The following is a 19,078-nucleotide window of genomic DNA, read 5'->3' on the forward strand; positions in this document are numbered from 1 at the left end:
GCTTCAGTAGATGAGGCAAGCAACACACTGCAGAGGTGAGGCAGTGGTGACCTAGTGGAGATGGGAGATTCTGAACCATCACGACATTCATCTTATTGCTTAGCTTTCATTTTATTCTCAACTCTTAAGATATGTTCCTTCCCAATGCCAGAACACTGCCTATCTTTCTTCTCAATTTCAAAACCAAGAAAGCACCACAGACAGGAAAGAAAAAAAGCATATAAAAAAAGAGATTTCTTTCAGGCCCGACGCTTTTCGGAATAATCCTTTTGTCTGGTGTACTATAAATACAAGAAATGACTATGCACCTAGGAAATGGGATAGCAAAAGTTTGTGGATCAGAAGATTGTAGTGACGTATAATACAATCCCAATAAAAAATAAGGCCAATATATCAAATTATATGCTATAAACCCCCCCCAAAAAACCCAACCCTATAAAATATATAGACATGCATGACAGGAACAAAAGAATATCTAGACAAACCAAGTTAACAACAGAACAATTGTCTAACAATAAAACAACTCCTATAACAAGAACAAACAAATTTAATATGGCTCAAGATGCAGCCTAAACAGATTTCTTTCATTCTATTCTCCAATTACTCAGTATGAAATTATTATACAGTACTTGCCATATATGCACATTTTTTATATTTATAGTTCTCCCAAAGGGGGTGGGGAATGTGCTGGGCCTGAAAAGAATCTTTCTTCTAACACCTGGAGCTCCTTTCTCTCTTTAAAATTTTCGTTTCCCTCAGCCTTAGCTTACAGTTTTCACATAGATGCACAAATGGTGGGGATCTTCTCAAAATATAGGAGATCTAAATTTTCTTCTTATTGCTGTTCTCGGATGCTTTCTAAATTCCAAAATGTAATGCCAGTTGGGGGCATTCTTATGTCCCTAAAGTAACTATTAAATTCATTCTTAACACACTTCCCTTAAAAACACACCAAAGAAACGATGGGAACAGTGGGTTTGTTTTATTTACTCGATTTACTTTTAATAGGTGTTCTGTTGACAATGTTTACTGAGTATTGTATCCATAAAAATGTTTAACTTTTTTAAAAGTTACTGTTAAATAGATAAAATTCTCTCTTTGGCATAATTACCTCATTAATTATAGGGGGTCGTCTATAAATTTTGACATTTATTTGAGATGAAATACTGAGTGCAATAATGGCCAAGAAGGCAGTGGCGAGGTGAGGCAGGGGGAGTACAAGCCAGCTTTGAGGAGAGATGTATTGATTTAATTAAATTTCTGTCATCTGCCTGGGAGGAAAAATGGCAAATTGGAGTCCACTATATTGGTCAGATACTTCAGATTTGACACAAATGAGGTCTTTATTAATTCTTTGCCTGAGCCCATCACTTGTAGTCACTGTGTTACATGGTTATTTTTGAGATGTGTTGCGTTTTGCACCCAGTATAAGAAATTGTCTGCTGGTGCAAGAACGTGCGTCTATAATGACAGATCAGCCAAGGTGTTCCTACCCAACAGGTATCTGAACTATTGTGCGTAAAATGGCACTGCTTAAATAAATTATGTTATCTGTCTTCAATGCTTGGAATGAATAAATTTGACGAAAGAGGTATAAACTAGATGAACTTCATAAATTTGATGGAGGTGTAGTACCAAAAGCATGGACCAAACCTAAAAAAGCACCATCTCCCACAGTGATCTGCCTTTACCTTGAGGGTCACGTTCTAGGGCAATACCCAGTGAAGTAAAGTCACTAAGGCAAAGACCTTTGGCTTTCCTCTCCTGCTCCTCTGTCCTCCTCTCGGGATACCCTCAAATCAGTGCTGCAAGGCTGGAGGAATCCACTAAACAGATATTAAAAGATGCTGCAAGCACACCCAGAGGGTGGGAGCTCAGAAGTCCTTGCACTAGTGGATCTACTTAATTGGCTACTGCCCCTACATTAGAAATGGCTCGTCTCCATGCATCCCCACAGTTAAAGGACTGGTGGGTTGTGAATGGGCAAAGAGCCTTTTCAGTAGTGGTGCCCCCATTATGGACACCCAGGCAGCTCACCTGGAGCCAAGCTTGATGATCTTTAAGAAGCCTTTATTTGCCCAGCCATTCAATTGATTTTAGATGTTGCTTTATTTCCGTATTGTTTCTGCTCTCTGTTTTTACTCACTGTTCATTCTGCATTGCTTTCGGCTGCTTTGATTGTCGTCTTCACTGCTGCATAGTTTTTGCAAGCCACTTTGAGAATTCTTGGTTTGAAAATGGATTAGCAGTAATCTCAATAAATAATGTAAGCTAAAACAATGTTAACCGTAGCCTAGCCAAGGAGGCATTGTGGGAGAGAATGTGAGAAGAGTGCTCTGTTTTTGAAATAGATGCTGAACTCTGGCCCTTGCAGCTGTACACACTCAGGGTTTACTTGGAAGACGAGGAGTTGACGTGCCCAACAATTTATTTCTCATCTTCACAGAGAACTCATTTTCAGACTTGATAGCTGGGAGTCCCCCAAGCAAGCCTTTTGAATTACAGTGGATCATACTCTTTCAGGGTATTAGCTTTCTCCCAATCAAAGCTAATGGAATACCATTTTTCTTTCTCCGTGTGCAGCTTTCTTTCTCATGGCCAATATGTCCACTCGAAATCACAAGTTTCATACCCAGGAGAGAACAGTGCAAAATGAATTTCATAAAAACCACAGAACCCAAGTTACTCCTAACAAACCTCGACTAGTTCAGGTCAAGCTGAATAGCTTTCCCAGTGCCATTCTCTATTTTAAATTAAGGCAGCAGGAACCATCAATATCTCCTTTTGTTTGAGCCACGAATGGCGGAGATTCTCAGCCCAATTGCCCTTGCCAATTTCGAACCTGCTAGGCTTGTACAATAGAAAAGTGGTTTGATTTCCCCTATTGCTATTGCATTGCTGCACTGAGCTTTGGTGCTATGCAAGATCTTCTGCTCCTCTTTCATCAAATGCCAGTACTTCCTTCAGCTTGCATATAGGGAGCTTTCTGATGTTTCTCGCCTTTGGAAGGAGACATTTGGCAACAAAGAGGGATAGCAACTGTGAAGTTCATAGCTGACATGGATGAGCTTATACTATGACACATCAAGTAACCCTTAATGATGCTGTCTCAAAACAACTGTGAACAGGCGTAGGACTTGTCCTGTGTCATTTTCTTGAAACGAAGACCATGTGAAGTCATAAAGAAAGGCAATTTCCAGACAGTAGCTGTGGTCCTGAGTAAATTGGAACTTTTGGCGAGCATTTTAGGGAATGTAGGAATGCATGTGTACTTGTACTAGAGGTGAATGAGTTATCTGTAGCAAGCTCTGGATTAAGTCAGAAAGATCTGAGAACCATAGCTGCCAAGTACCCCGTTTTCCCCGGGAAACCCCCGATTTTACTTACCTTTTCCCGGTGATCCCCCGTATCACTTCATCTCCCTTTTTTCTCCGTTATTTTCTCCTGCCAGCAGCCATTTTTTTTCTTTCCAATTTGCCCTTCTATGGGCACCAAAATGGCCGTCGCCGGCTTCAAAAGTTGGATCTACGCATGTCCGGAAGTGCATAGGCGCGACTTCCGGTGTCGACGGCCATTTTTGGTGCCCATAGATGGGTGGAGCGACACCGGAAGTTGCATTGACGCACTTCCTGACATGCGTACAAGCGACTTTTGAAGCCGGCGGCGGCCATTTTGGGTGCCCATTGAAGGGCAAAGCGACACCGGAAGTTACGTCGATGCAACTTCCGGTGTCACACGGCTGCCGGTCCCGGATTCTGCAGTCCGGGACTTGGAAGGTAAGCTGAGAACACCTGTAACTAACTGGAGGCTGAAAAATGGAAGAGTTCAAGGGGATGGGGTGTTTCCTGATCCAGCTTCAAAAGCTCTCCCCTTCCCATCTTATTTTCCTTGAAGATGTGTTAGGCATCCCAGAAGAACTCCTCTCCCCGCCATTGCCCCAATGGCCCATCATGCTGCCTAACAGCATTTTGCAGCGCTTGAGACATTTAGAGCACGTGGCTTTCCCGAAAGGATCATGGGGACTGTAGTTTACCCATGATAGAGCTGTAATTCCCAGCACCCTTAATGAGTGGCAGTTCCTAATATTCTTTGAGGAAAGCCATGTGATTTAAATGTCCTTCAATTGCATGGTGTGGATGTGACCAAGGAGACATGTAGCACTTCCAAGAGCCTCTGTAATAGTTTCTGAGGCTAGGTGTGACAAATTGAAGCACTTTTGAAATGTTTATTCCTGCCCGGCTGGCAAAGAGTTAACCCACCTCCAGCCTGACTGGCATAGAACTCTGATGGGGGCGGGACTGTGCCCGGTTTTAAAAAAGGAGGGAGAGTCGGTTTGGTCAGTGAGGAGGGAGAGGGAGGAAGGTGTGGGGTGGTGTTATGAGGTGGCTTGTATGAAGACAGTTAAGAGGCTAGGAAAACTTAAAGTTAAATGTTTGACTGAGTTTATTTTGTACAACTGGAACAAAGCTAATTAATAAATGACACGTTAAAGAATCACTTATGTTTTTAACACAATAAAACTTCATCTCTGTTTTTGCCAACAAGAGGTCCGTCTGTATTTTGCCAGCGAGGTACCAGGACTCACAGCCGTGGTGACTCAAGAGAGGGCAAAACTCACCTCAGGCAGGGAGGTGGTGGTTTGTGTCCTGAAGTTACACGGAGGAGGCTTAGAAGGGTAACCTGAGGTGCCAAGAAGTTGCCAGAGTGCATAGGGCAAACTTCTACAGTGGGGGAATCCAACTGAGGGAGACCCTTTACTGGAGGCAAGAGGTTATTCCTGGGGGACAGCCTAGAGTTTCTTAAGGTACCAGGCCACGCAAGCTGGAAGGCTCTCCTTACTAAGAAACCCATTAGTAAAAGGGGTTTATATTTTTGAGGCGTCAGGAGAAGAGGGTGGGTGTTTTCCCCTTCTGGATTCCTGTGTCGCGGTGATAGTAAGGCAGAGTGGGACCAGGGTCGTCACATTTTTGGTGGCAGCGTCGTGATCGAAATTCAAAGCTCACGCGCCTAGTTTGGTTTGAGTCTGTCAGGATTTTCCTGTGAGGAAAATGACTCACGTAAGAAAACCCAGAGAGGCAAAAGGAGATGAAAGAACGGAAGGGGCTGAGGGAAGCCCAGGTTCTGAGGTAGAACTGATGAAACTACGAATTGAGATGGCCCGAATTGAAGCTGAGAGGGAAAAGATAGCATCTGAAAGTGAGAGGGAAAAAGCTAGAATTGAAGCTGAGAGGGAAAAGATGGCATCTGAGGAGAGAATGCAGTCAGAGAGGATAAGGGCACAATTAGAACAGGACAGAATGAGGCTTGAAGAGATACGTTTGCGATCAGAATTAACTCAGAGTCCAGTTAATAATGATAGTACTGCAATTAATTTAAAAAGGTTCCCCAAATTTGGAAAAGACGATAATGTCGAATCGTTTCTATTTACCTTCGAACGCGTTTGTGTGGAATTTCAAATACCTGAGGAGAACTGGATGCTTTATTTAAGACCTCAAATTTGTGGGATACTAAGTGAAATTTATGCTGACCTGAGGGAAGAAGAGCTGTCAAGTTACCAAGTATTTAAGCAAAGGGTCAGGGTTCGATGTGGACTCACGGCTGAACAAAGCAGAAAGGCTTTTCGTGAGGCAAAAAAGGAACATAAAGAGACTTATGCCCAACTAGCTAGCCGCTTAGATAAATTACTTGACAGATGGATTCAAGGGAGTGGAGTGAAGGACTTTGATGAGTTAAAACAATTAATTTGTTTAGAACAATTTTTTAAGCAAATCCCTAGCAATTTACGTTGGTTCTTGAGGGATAAAAAACTGAAAACTGTGGCACGGGTTGCTGAGGTCTTAGACGAACTACAAGGAGATTTCAATGAAATAGCATTCCCAAAACACTCACAGAAGGGTAATCCATGGAGAAACAGAGAAAATAAAGACAGGCAAGAAAATTTTCCTGTCAGGGAATCAGTTTCTGACAAGACAGGGTCTAAGAAAATCACTTGTTTTTTCTGTAATCGTGAGGGCCATGTACGTGCCAGGTGCCCCCTGCTGGTTAAGTCGCAAACTACACCTTCTGCAGCTAAACAAGTAAAACTGGTAATGCAGTCTCAGGAAAATAGCTCGCCTCAGACAGAAGACTCAGAGAAATCAGACAGTCCAGCTGAGACTACTTCTAAGGTCTTACAGGTCTGGAGGGCTGAGCAGGAGTGCAACCAAGATTACATGGAGCCAATTGAATTAAATGGTCAGTTTTTTTTAGGTTTGAGGGACACAGGAGCAGAGGTCTCACTGGTCAAATCACAATTTGTTCCAAAGGAGCAGTACCTCAAGGGTCAGTCCTATAGTTTAAAAGGCATATGGGGGCCACATTTTGAAGTACCATTAGCTGAAGTTAATATTACCTACAAAGGATTTTGTGGCAAATGGAGAGTAGGAATCCTAAATGAATTGGAGGTACCCTTTTTAATAGGGAATGACCTAGCTAGTCAGAAGCACCGTATTCAAGTGATAACTAGGTCACAGTCTCAAGTCACTGAGAGTAATCCTCCTGCAGTTATAGAGTCACCCATAGAGCCTGGTGAGGATGAAGGGCTGATTAGTGTGCCAGTGGTCCAGGAGCACGGTGCCCAATTCTTGAGTGATCAAAAAGAGGATGAAACTATAAAAGAGCTGTGGGGTAAAGCACAAAGTCCTACTGCAGAAGTAACTGTAGAGAACCCCTGCTTATTTACCACCATTGAGGGAAGACTGTATAGAATTTCTAGGAGGAGGAAAACTGCTGCTGTTTGGGAAAGGAAGAAACAGTTAGTGTTGCCAAGAGCTTACCGGTTGCAAGTGCTACAAATGGCACACGACGCACCCTCAGCAGCGCATCTAGGCATTAGAAAGACTAGTGATAGAATCCAAGCAAGATTTTACTGGCCTGGGATGGGCAAAGACATCAAAGAGTATTGCAAGTCCTGTGTGATCTGCCAAAAAGCAGGCAAAAGAGCGGACAAAACGCGAGGCTTGTTACAGTCTATTCCCGTAATTACTGAGCCCTTTTCCAGAGTAGGAGTGGACATCCTCGGGCCTATCTCCAGAGTTACAAAAAGGGGGAATAAGTTTATTTTATGCCTAGTGGATTATGCTACGCGCTATCCAGAAGCAATACCTCTAAAGGACATTGACTCAAAGACTGTAGCAAAAGCCCTCATGTCGGTGTTCTTAAGGCTGGGATTCCCCAAGGAAATTATAACAGATTTAGGGACATCCTTCACATCCAAGACCATGGAAGAGCTTTTAACTCTTTGTGGGGTTAAGCATGTTAAAACTACGGCTTATCATCCGCAGTCGAATGGCTTGACGGAGAAATTTAATTCAACCCTGAGCCGGATGCTAAAAACCTATTCCATCAATCATCCTAACGACTGGGATGAGAGGCTGCAACACTTCCTATTTGGTTATCGCGAAGTGCCGCAGGAGAGCACAGGGTTCAGTCCTTTTGAACTCCTATTTGGACGACAGCCACGAGGACCCCTAGACTTGATGAAAGCAGCGTGGTCAGGGGAGGAGCAGATCGACAGCCCTGATGTTGTGACGTATCTACAGGAGCTGCAGAGCGACCTTCAAGAGCTACGGGAGCAAGCTGCTCACAACTTGCAACAGGCACAGCGTCGACAGAAGCGGTGGTATGATGCACACGAAAGAGACAGAACTTTCCAGCCTGGTGACAGTGTGCTCGTGTTAAGAACAAGACGTCGAAAGAAGTTGGAGATGTTGTGGGACGGTCCCTTCAAAGTGGTCGAGAGGATATCAGCGGTGAACTATTTGGTAGAGTTAGATGGGGAAGGGAACCGATGTAAAAACTTTCATGTAAATTTACTTAAGCCTTATTTTGACAGAAATAAGTTGGTGTTACAAGTAAAGGGGAAGGTGACCCAAGGGATTCATTTAACTGGGTGGGGAGAGCTGAGTAATGGCACAACTCTAGCAGAAGTGTCATTCGATGAAAGTCTGACCCCAGAGCAAAAGGAGCAGTTAAAAATAGTCCTTGCTCAGTTTGCTCAGATCTTCTCAAACATCCCAGGGAGGACCAGCCTAGCAACTTATAAAATAGACACAGGGTAAGCACATAAGTGGGAAGGAAAACATCATAGCGGACGCTTTGTCTAGGTATATTTTTGAGAGGTATAGAATGGTGCAAATTATTATATGAAACGGTGGTAACCCTAGCAAAACATTTGTGCTTAGGCGTTATAATCTAACACATGTCAAACATGGTTTATTTGTGTACAAGTTTATGAGATGTTAATTTAGTTGACTTTGTAATATGAGTGTTATAGAATGCATTGAAGGATTTATAACCCCAAGCCCATTGCTTTGGCATTGCTCTAGTTAGTTAAGAGCAAGCCGACGCAATGTCTTTGTGGTGGGGGAGATATGTGACAAATTGAAGCACTTTTGAAATGTTTATTCCTGCCCGGCTGGCAAAGAGTTAACCCACCTCCAGCCTGACTGGCATAGAACTCTGATGGGGGCGGGACTGTGCCCGGTTTTAAAAAAGGAGGGAGAGTCGGTTTGGTCAGTGAGGAGGGAGAGGGAGGAAGGTGTGGGGTGGTGTTATGAGGTGGCTTGTATGAAGACAGTTAAGAGGCTAGGAAAACTTAAAGTTAAATGTTTGACTGAGTTTATTTTGTACAACTGGAACAAAGCTAATTAATAAATGACACGTTAAAGAATCACTTATGTTTTTAACACAATAAAACTTCATCTCTGTTTTTGCCAACAAGAGGTCCGTCTGTATTTTGCCAGCGAGGTACCAGGACTCACAGCCGTGGTGACTCAAGAGAGGGCAAAACTCACCTCAGGCAGGGAGGTGGTGGTTTGTGTCCTGAAGTTACACGGAGGAGGCTTAGAAGGGTAACCTGAGGTGCCAAGAAGTTGCCAGAGTGCATAGGGCAAACTTCTACAGTGGGGGAATCCAACTGAGGGAGACCCTTTACTGGAGGCAAGAGGTTATTCCTGGGGGACAGCCTAGAGTTTCTTAAGGTACCAGGCCACGCAAGCTGGAAGGCTCTCCTTACTAAGAAACCCATTAGTAAAAGGGGTTTATATTTTTGAGGCGTCAGGAGAAGAGGGTGGGTGTTTTCCCCTTCTGGATTCCTGTGTCGCGGTGATAGTAAGGCAGAGTGGGACCAGGGTCGTCACACTAGGCTAGCCAGCATCCCCAATAGGAGAAATACTTTGACAGAGTAAAATGGCAGCATTTCTATGGGTGGGTCAGGAGTGGAGTCAGTCTAGAAATATAGGGGAGACTGTACTAGCTGTTTATTCAGGGCAAATGTGCCATGTGTGCTCCATTTTTTTTTGGCCATCATTATAAGTGCAGGTTTTTCAACTTTTCAAAGTGAAGGAAGCCTGTGGAGTTTCACTTGCTTGTTCCAAGGCCATATTTATCCTTCAATTTATTCACTCTTTGTGGGAAATTAGACCTTTGATGGTATTTTAATGCACTTTAAATGGTTTAATTTCTTTGGATCTGGCACTATGAAAAGATGTTGATTTCAAATCTAACATCATGTCAATAGAGTGGAAATATTTAATAGGCTTAAATAGCTCATTGGAGTTAAATTAGTTTGTTGAAACCGGCTTAGACATTAAGGTGGTTGTTTTGAATGCATACAAATTTAGTAGTATTGAGCCAGGAATATATCATTTTTACAGGCATCAGTTCACAAGCTAATTTATGCATCTCCTGTTTGCATCCTTTGTTTCTACCACACCAACAGCACTGGTGTGCACAGTATAAAAATGAAGCTGTAAAAATGTAATCTGACAAAGACATTTGCATCTCTATGCATTTCTTGTTACTATAAAACAACAGAATTCTTGGAATTAGCAAGATGCCAAGGGCTGCCCTTGAAGCTGACCCAGAAACTCCAGCGGGTGCAGAATGCTGCGGCGAGGCTCCTTACGGGATCCCTGCCGCAGGACCACATTCATCCAGTGCTTCACCAGCTGCACTGGCTCCCGGTGGAGTACAGGATCAGATTTAAGGTGCTGGTTTTGACCTTTAAAGCCTTATGTGGCTTAGGACCCTCATACCTACGGGACCGCCTCTCCTGGTATGCCCCGCGGAGGACCTTAAGGTCCACAAATAACAACATTTTGCAGATCCCGAGCCATAAGGTGGTTAGACTGGCCTCAACCAGGGCCAGGGCCTTTTCAGTACTGGCCCCAACTTAGTGGAACACTCTCTCACAGGAGACCAGGGCCCTGCAGAATTTGACATCTTTCCGCAGGGCCTGCAAGATGGAGCTGTTTTGCCTGGCCTTTGGCCTGGACTCAGTCTGACCCCTATGTTCTCCTCCCTTATGGTTTTGATTTGGGCCATTTCAAAATGAGGCTGCATTTTAAAATTTTAAAAATTTTAAATTTAAATTGTATTTTAACCTGTATTTTAACTAATTGTTTTTCTTTTTTACGTTTTGTGGTTTTGTTGGTGTCAGCTGCCCTGAGCCTGGTTTTGACTGGGGAGGGCGGGGTATAAATAAAAATTTATTATTATTATTATTATTAATTATCTAGAAACACAGAATGGAAAAAAAAGTCGCTCTCTCTCACACATACACACACAAAATCTATATCTATCTATCTATCTATCTATCATCATCATTTGGTACTTCAAAAAGTATTCATTTTCTATTGTGCTGACACTTCCCATATAAAATTTGTATACTGCCCTTCACCTGAAAATCTCAGGGCAGTTCACAACATAAAATTACAATATAAAAGCACAAAATACATGATATAAACAAGAACAACCCCTCCCAGCAAACCAGTAACTCCACTGCCCACCACCCTCTTCCACTAATATGGTGAAGTTGTTTACTGCTGCTTCTTTTTTCTTTTTTCTTTACTAAGGTTTAGACAAATCATAGAAAACAGAAAAAGAGCTGAATATCACTTTCCCCCATTTTTTGGTGAATATATCACGGATACCCATGAGATACAAGTATCTCATCTTCTCAAAGCTTTAGAACAGGCATAGTGTTCTGTGGTTCTCAGTTACAATAATTCCGGGTGGCCTGTTTGGGGTTCTAAGGGGGAGGGATCCTGAATATTGAAAAAAACTGCAATGTTGTTGCCAAGCCCCAGGCATGTGTTTGAGCAGGCATCTCCAAACTCGGCCCTCCATATGTTTGGGACTACAATTCCCATCATCCCTGACCACTGGTCCTGTTAGCTAGGCATGATGGGAATTTTAGTCCCAAACATTTGGAGGGCCCGAGTTTGCTTATGCCTGCTTTAGAATGCTGGGAGTTGTGGGGAATTCTGAACTGTGAGCATGCTGTTCTAACCCTTAAGGTGATTGTTGCCAGGGATCCGATCTGTTATCTCACCCTCCACCACAATTAAAGCTGACTCAAATCCTCTGCCGGAGGTAATTGACTCCACTTGCCCAATGGTAGGGCCACCTGTGCCTACCTGCTCACATAAGCAGTGACTACACTCAGCTACACCTTCTGCTACAGACTGGCTGTCTTTGTTACCTGTAGAATTATGCAGTCGAGGCTGACTTAGTCATGAGCCAGCCCTTCATTCAGAGCCCCCATCTTGGCTAACGAGTCTCTCAGCACAGCATCTTCCGATTTCGTCTTGTGTATGGAGAGCTCAAGGTTAGCATTGGGGGCTTTAACCTGAGGAGGAAATTGAGATGCTGAATTTCACGTCCTACTCCAGGCTGCTCCCCCTTCAAGGCGTAGCAATGGTGCCTCAGATGAGAAGCTCTGCTTTAGGGAACAGAGATCCATAAACTCATGCCTAATTAACTTTATGGGGGAATCCAGATTTGACGATAGATAGGCAGTCTTTTTGTGTGTGGAAGAAATGGGTCACTTGTGGAATTTATATATTAAATCAGCTAGACGGCATTTTTGTTGTCGTCTTCTATATTGCTGTTTAAATGTCATTTACTGAGTGCTGAATGGTAGCATCTTCAATTACATCCGTTGGTGTCTACAATATTTGTGAACTGTGTGCTTTGGGTGCTCCTAAATTGTTAGATCGACTTATTGGATCTTCCCAGAAAGCTAAATCCATGAATACTGCTTATAAATGCTCCTCAGCCTACACATGGTTTATGCTCTCATACCCCACTCAATGTTGTGGGCACAATTTAATATGCTGCTCTAAAAGGCTGGTTTTCAATACACCATGGGTTGCATACAAGACTAGTTTGGGACCCACTGAAGTCAAAGGGACTTAAGTCATGAACATGTCCAACTGACCTCAGGGGGAACTAAGTTCAACCAACTGAGCTTGGCTTTAACCAGAAATGTTTGCATTTGTGAAGCTGCAGAGCAGGCCTGGACCACCCACCCATGAGGCAAGGTGAGACAATTACGTCATGCGGCAGCATCAATGGGGCCACAGTTCTGGCCTGCAAGGAAAGCATTGTCCGTTGCTGCTGCTGACACAGTGCCAGAGATAACTGCAGCATGCTGGATCTGCCACCTCCATAGCTGCCTCCCCCCATGCTACCTCTGGAGTGGCTTCTTGGTGTTTGGGGGATGCTTTTCATCCCACCCCCCAGCTGCTGCTGCTGCTGCTGCTGCTGCAATGGTCTTTGATTCTCACTTCAATCATTGGGTAAGGTTGATTTGATTCCTCCCACTCTCCTGTTCCTGATATAGATCTTCACTTCCTCCCTTGTTCCTGGTGTAGATCTTCGCTCACCCCTTCTTCCCTGGCTGGGGAGAGAACCATTTTTGTGGTTCGCCTCAGGTATCAAAAAGTCATGGGCCAGCACTGCTGCAGAGCTGAATAAGTAATACCAAGCGATACATTGTGATGAAAATACTTGTCCAGAATTTCTGCAGAAGCCTTTTGAATCAAACATATCAAAAGTACAAGCTCTGGCTCTCAGGATACAAATCTTCCCCCTGAGCCTGCTGGTAATGTTTTTGAAGCCGCTTGCCCAGTAGCTTGACTACATTTGTTCTCCTAACACCGTTCTAAGAAATGTTTATGGACTAAACATTTAAATCCAGCATTAAAGAAGCTGTTTTGCCTTCTTTCAGAAGCACTTCCCCCACTGCTTGCATCATTACTGCTGGCCTTCCTGGTGTGGCTAGAATTAAGTTTAGGCAGCTTTCCCCATCATTAACCTCTCTTTTCAAGAGGTTATAAACATGGTCATTAACATTTACTATGAGTCAAAACTTGATGTATAGAGTTTCAACCCAGGAGTTTATGCTTTTTACTATGTAAAAATATTGAGTATAACTCTGAAACTTTGGGATTAACTGCTGTCAAGTTTCCTGATTTCTAGCTGCTGAAATATTGATAAAACATGGGGTTAAAATTGGGGAGGAAATCCCAAATGTGGTTTGTACACACAATATAATTGCATTATTTTTCTGTATACTATGTACAGTTAGCTTTAAGGACTGAAAAAGAATTATTGGGTGCTTCCTAATTAACGCCTGTTAGTCCTGGTGAAGCATTGCTCTTGCACAATGAGCCAGAGGCAAAGCTGTCAAGTTTTCCCTTTTCTCGCGAGGAAGCCTATTCAGCATAAGGGAATTTCCCTTTAAACAAGGGAGAACTTGACAGCCATGGCCAGAGGTGGAATTGCACCTGTGATTCTGCATTATATCTAATAAGATGCTTCATTTTCATTGCAATCTCAGTATACTCCCATCTGCACAGAGGAGGGGAAAAATAGGAAGGCTCTTTAATGAAGTTCCACCTGCCTGCCCACTTGCTTCTTTCAAGGCTGGGGAACCTATTTCTCCTCCAGATGATGGATTCAAGCTCTCATTATGGAGTTGGTCCAGCTAGCATGACCAGTCAGAGATGATGGGCGCTGTAGTCTAGCAACATCTGGAGAACCACAACTTGCTCACCTCTGCTTCAATTGCTTGCTTCCTTTGCACCATGTCTTTTAAAACTATTTATACATTTGTGCCTAGCCCCCTCTCTATTTGGTCACCAGCTCCTCCCTCAACCCTCACTCACCCACTTTCCTTCCCAAACTTGGAGTGGAAAAAAATGTACAGTGTTGTGTCCAGGCGCTTGGGAAGATAAATGTCATTCCTCCTATTGGGGCTGGTAACAGAAGATATTCCTAAGGAGAATAAGATCATATTTCGCTATGGTACAGCAGCGGTGAGGATATTAGTGGCAAGTCATTGGAAAACAGAAGTGATACCAGAAATACCGGAGGGGAGATCTAAACTGTATGAATATAGGGCAATGGCAAAATTGACTGTAATTATAAGAGGGGTTCTATCCAGAAGCTGAAGGAAGAATGGAAAATGGTAGAAGTGTACGTGGCAAAATATGGAAATGTAAGCTAATCAAGCGCGAACACATAAGGGTTAAGCTCACAAGGAGGAAAATATTGTACAGGAAGGGAAAGTATTTCAAATATAATTTATATAACGCAACAGAAAATTTATAGGTAAGATTAAATGAGATCGTATATCGGTGAGGGAAGTCAGGAGGGGGAGGGGAGGGCAAATATCAGGAGAGGAGGGAAGGGGAGGAGATAAAGGATTGGGCTGATATGATTGGATGAAAGGATTTTTGATTCTGATTTATCAAGGATTGTATTTTACTTGGGAATATCCTGTTATTATATTATTCTATGTGTTTTGTTTATTTTGTATTGCCATTTTGGGATATTTTGCTATGTTTTGTAAAAACAAAAATTTAATAAAGAGTTGAACAGCAAAAAATAAAAATAAAAATAAATGTCCTTCCTCCAAAGTTGTCAAATACACACGTGCTTGAAAGAAATATGAAAAGAGTGCTTGGCTGCTGACTTATGCAGGGAACGGGTCTGATCATTTCTGTTTTAGCCTTTGTTTGAAGTGATGATCAACCAGGCTCAGAATGTGAGGAGACTTGTGTCCTCCAGTTCCTCCCCCTGCCCTTGGCTCCTATCATAGCACAGATCCAGGGTTTCTGACTGACTGATGGGCTGCTCACTATCCTCCTTCCTGTGGTTTTCATAAATTTATTTATCCCCATTTCCTCATTCCCCACCCCCACCCCAATTTTTGGCAATGAAACCAGATGGACAGCTATTCCCTTTCTACTTTATGACCCCCCATGATTTGTAGTCCATTGCAATCATCCATCCAAAATGCCCCCCACCCAACATGTCGTCTGCACCCTGAAGCAGCCATGGGAGCTCCTGCAAGCAGAGAGTGTGTTGGGGTGGGGAAGGCTCAGCTGGTCTTCATAGCCGGCTTGTGGGTGGAGCTCTGGAGAGTCAGTGAAGTCTATTCAGCCCTATTCTTTCAGCCTGTTTGGATTGTCACTTTCTGAAAACATTTTGGAATGGCACTTGGCAGTAACTGGAAATGGCAGTAAATGGAAAAGGTAAGCTCAGGGAGAAAATAAAGAGGAACACACATCAAAGCCACTCCACTTAAAAAAAGATGGAAGAGAAGCACTGAGTGGTGCTTTCCCTTCCTTTCAGAAAGGGCAAATTTTCTGAGTCCCCTCCGCACCCACCAAAATTGAAGCATCTTAGAGTTAACACAGAGTGAGGATTATACGTTGAAGATGCTCCATAAATAACAAGTGAACAAAAACATGGCTTTTACAGAGTAATCACCTTGTCCAAAAGTGCCCATTATTCTTGTTTTCTTTCCTGCTTAGAATCTACTTTTAAACAAGTCCCTACATTCATCTCCTAATATTGCACATTTCAAGCAGTCATGAAATTCACATTCATATACTATTTCTAAGGAACTGTTAGCACACTATTGTGCCGCTACTCAAGTATTTGTGTGCTTAAAAACTTAATAGAGAGGAAATTGACATAAAGCCAAGGAAATGACAAGAAGCAGCATTAAAACAGTGTTAAAGTAGGTGATAAAATCTAACACTCAAAAAATGAACGCTACTTATTGAACTCATTATGATTAGTGATGGGTGAACTCTTCTCAGCTCAATTCAGAATTGGTTTGGTATGTATGAGCTTCCTATCCAAAACAAGTTGGCTGTTTTTCTTAGCTTTCTCTCCTGGCTCACTGGAAGGTATTATTATAGCCTACCTAAAATTCAGAAGCACCCCATCTGATAGCAAAAGTGCTGAGAACAAGAGAGAGGTAAGAACTTAATGGTAGGGACAGTAATCATGTAAAATATTTGCACAGAAAAAATCTAGAAAACCATCACACACACAAAAAGGCTGCTTGGTTGCCTCCCAGGTTACATTGTCTGCTCCTCCTCCAAAGTAGACATTATCACATCTGCTACTCCTTCCATATAATCTCCTTGCCTCTAAACTGGTACCTGGGTTACTCACTAAGGGGCTAAATTTGGGATCAGTTGGTAATCCCTAGTCTAGATAGACCCTTGGTTTTATTCATCAATGCATTTTAGTGATGCTACACAACTGGAATTGTCATAAGAGTTCCATAGTTTGCTGCCAACCGTCTGTAGGTTGGAATGTGTGAGTTCAGGGATTCTTCCTGTAACAGTAAGAAAATCTGGCATGAACCTGGTTTTGTACTCTAATATAAATTCTGCAAGGTAGTTAAGTTCACTTCAGGATACAAAGATTTGAATAATTTTAGATCATCCAGAACTAAGGGTGAGAAACAGTTGGAATCGGTGTTATTGAAAATGCAAATACTCCTTCTCAAACAAAAGGGGCCCCAATTTGAGAGAGCACAACCAGCACCCAACCCAGCCCTCTTGAACAGGGACTTGCACGCACCTCTTCCACTGCCCGATGAATCTGTCTGTCCCCTCATTCCCCATCAGTGGAATCTGATGCACAGTGTATTTTCCTGTTGGGAATCCTGAAGCTTGTCTACAAGCCCCAGAAACCCCCAAAGGAGATGCTACTCCATGTGTCAATTGCTTTCAAAATGATGCCCAGAACATCATTTCCTGCCAGAAATTCCTAGGCTTGTAGTAAAACATCAGAATCCTTGATGGAAAACAACACCCCTTGCTTCAGTTTCTGCTGTTGAGAGTGTCCTCTACCATTGCTTGTAGCCTGCTATCTCCTTCCCCTTTCTTCAAGGTAAAGAAGAATAGCAAGGGACTGAGACCAAGAGCTAAATGAAGATTTTTAAGAAATGTTCCAGTAGGACACTTTGGATATCTATGGTTCATTTTCGGAACAAGCCAAAGGACAATCACTCATCCCTGCCCATAATTATCAGGGTTTGGGCTTTCTTCTCAGTCTGCTTCCTGTACTCCAGTTCAAAGAGTTGTAGCTCAGCTGCAGAGTATGTGTATGCATGCACAAATCTTAGCATTCCAAGAGTAGAAGTGAATTCAGGAGCACCCTCAAGTTTTGAATGAGCTCCTTCAAAAGGAACACAAGCAATGTCCAAGCACTCTGAACACCAAAACCTGGATCAACCTCAACATCAACCACAAAGTTCTTCCATCTTGTCTGGATTAAAAACTGGTTCAGATTTACTTGCAACCATCACGTGATTACCACATTGTGTGCAAAAGCCAACACAATCTATCGTGGATAGAATACATGCAACTGCTGATCTTTCTTAAACTAAGAACTCAATAACCACCACGAAAAGTGATTGTGTGAATTTTCTGGATTTCTTGTCCTTTCCTTTCTCCTCCTGCTTCCCATCATCTCCCATTTTCAAGCCCATCTGTACTTGTCAGGGCTCTCTCTCTCTCTCTCTGTTTCTCAGATTATTCCATTGCCACTAAATTAATGTTAAATAGTAGTAGGGCATTTGCTGCATCGCTAACTTTATCCCTAGTTTACAGGTATCTATCACAAAGGACTCGTTTTCCAAATTAACGTAGTCACACTACCAGCAATCACCTCTAATCTCTCTCTGTAGTCATGTCTCCACATTGCCCAGATGTTCACCATAAGTTTGCTTAATCACTCAGGCATCTCAGCTACCAAGTCACAGCCACAAATGCCTTGCTACCTCCCCATTAACGCTGGAACCAGCCATCAGATTCTTTTTTTATGACTCAAATTAAACTCAGTTTAAATAACTTTGTTGACATTTCTTGCAGCTGCTTTGCTCAATTCTGTTTGCTTTATGCCATTATCGTTTTAGGCTTTATCTGTCATAATTCAAAGCAAACAAATAAAGCACTTTGCCAAAATCTTTACCAATCATCTGCCCCATCTGCTGTTCAGTCCCAACCTAATCTCTCTCTCTCTCTCTCTCTTCATCACTGTGTTGCCAAGAAAAGCATATCTACAAAATGTTTAATTATTGTTGAGGGATTATTATTATTTTTGGCTCAGTTCAGTACTGTGAATATCCTACTGTTTATGTTGCAAACTGCTGATATTACAGAAAACATTAGCACTTCTGAACTAGAGCTGTGGCCCATGTCATTAACCACACAGGTCCTGATTCTCTTGTGTTACCTCCTGTCCATCACTTAGGTCCTACAGAGTTGCTGAAGATGTTGCCAAACGATAGCAGCCAGAAATGACAGTACAGCCGTACCTTGATTTTTGAACAGCTCAGTTCTCAAACATTTCGGCTCCCGAATGTCGCAAAGCTGACTGTTCCGGATTGCGAACTATTTTTTGGAAGCCAAACGTCCAACGGGGCTTCCGTGGCTTCTGATTGGCTGCAGGAGCTTCCTGCAGCCAATCAGAAGCCGTGCTTTGGTTTTTGAACGTTTTGGAAGTCAAACGGACTTCCAGAACAGATTCTGTTCGACTTCCAAGGTACGACTGTATATGGGGAAAGGGGAAGAGCCACTAAGTCTGGTTTCATTACCTCACAATGGGTTGCATCTTAGCAGCAACAGTAGCACACATCACGACTCACCCCTCTCCAGTTCAAGAAAACTGCTGTAGACTCTGTTAATGATGGTTAGGTCTCCCTAGGAAGCACCTGAGCAAAACTCTATAGATTCAATGTGTTTGATATTTTAAAAGAGTGCTTTTAGACCAATGCCCATTGAAATCTATGCAAGAAATAGCAATGGGTGGGCTCACCCCATCAGAAATCCATAATTAGCCTGCCAAGTTACAAATGCCACATTACAAGTTTGGATGAAAGTTATCTGCTATTTTCAGATCCTGTACTATAGACATTAATGTTTGATGTTTTATTGTGTTT

The 19,078-nt window shown here is 42.8% G+C and overlaps 1 protein-coding gene and 1 long non-coding RNA gene across 2 annotated transcripts in view; both read left to right on the forward strand.

The window, feature by feature from the left end:
• Positions 1–19,078, forward strand: part of SPON1 (spondin 1) — a 285,794-nt gene that overhangs the window by 150,814 nt on the left and 115,902 nt on the right. The window lies entirely within an intron of this gene.
• Positions 3,611–12,715, forward strand: LOC132592275 (uncharacterized). The gene is made up of 2 exons (XR_009557721.1): positions 3,611–4,195; positions 9,185–12,715. It is a non-coding gene; the product is annotated as an uncharacterized LOC132592275 (long non-coding RNA).

The sequence above is a fragment of the Zootoca vivipara genome, chromosome 1 (assembly GCF_963506605.1).
Source record: "Zootoca vivipara chromosome 1, rZooViv1.1, whole genome shotgun sequence".
Lineage (NCBI taxonomy): Eukaryota > Metazoa > Chordata > Lepidosauria > Squamata > Lacertidae > Zootoca > Zootoca vivipara.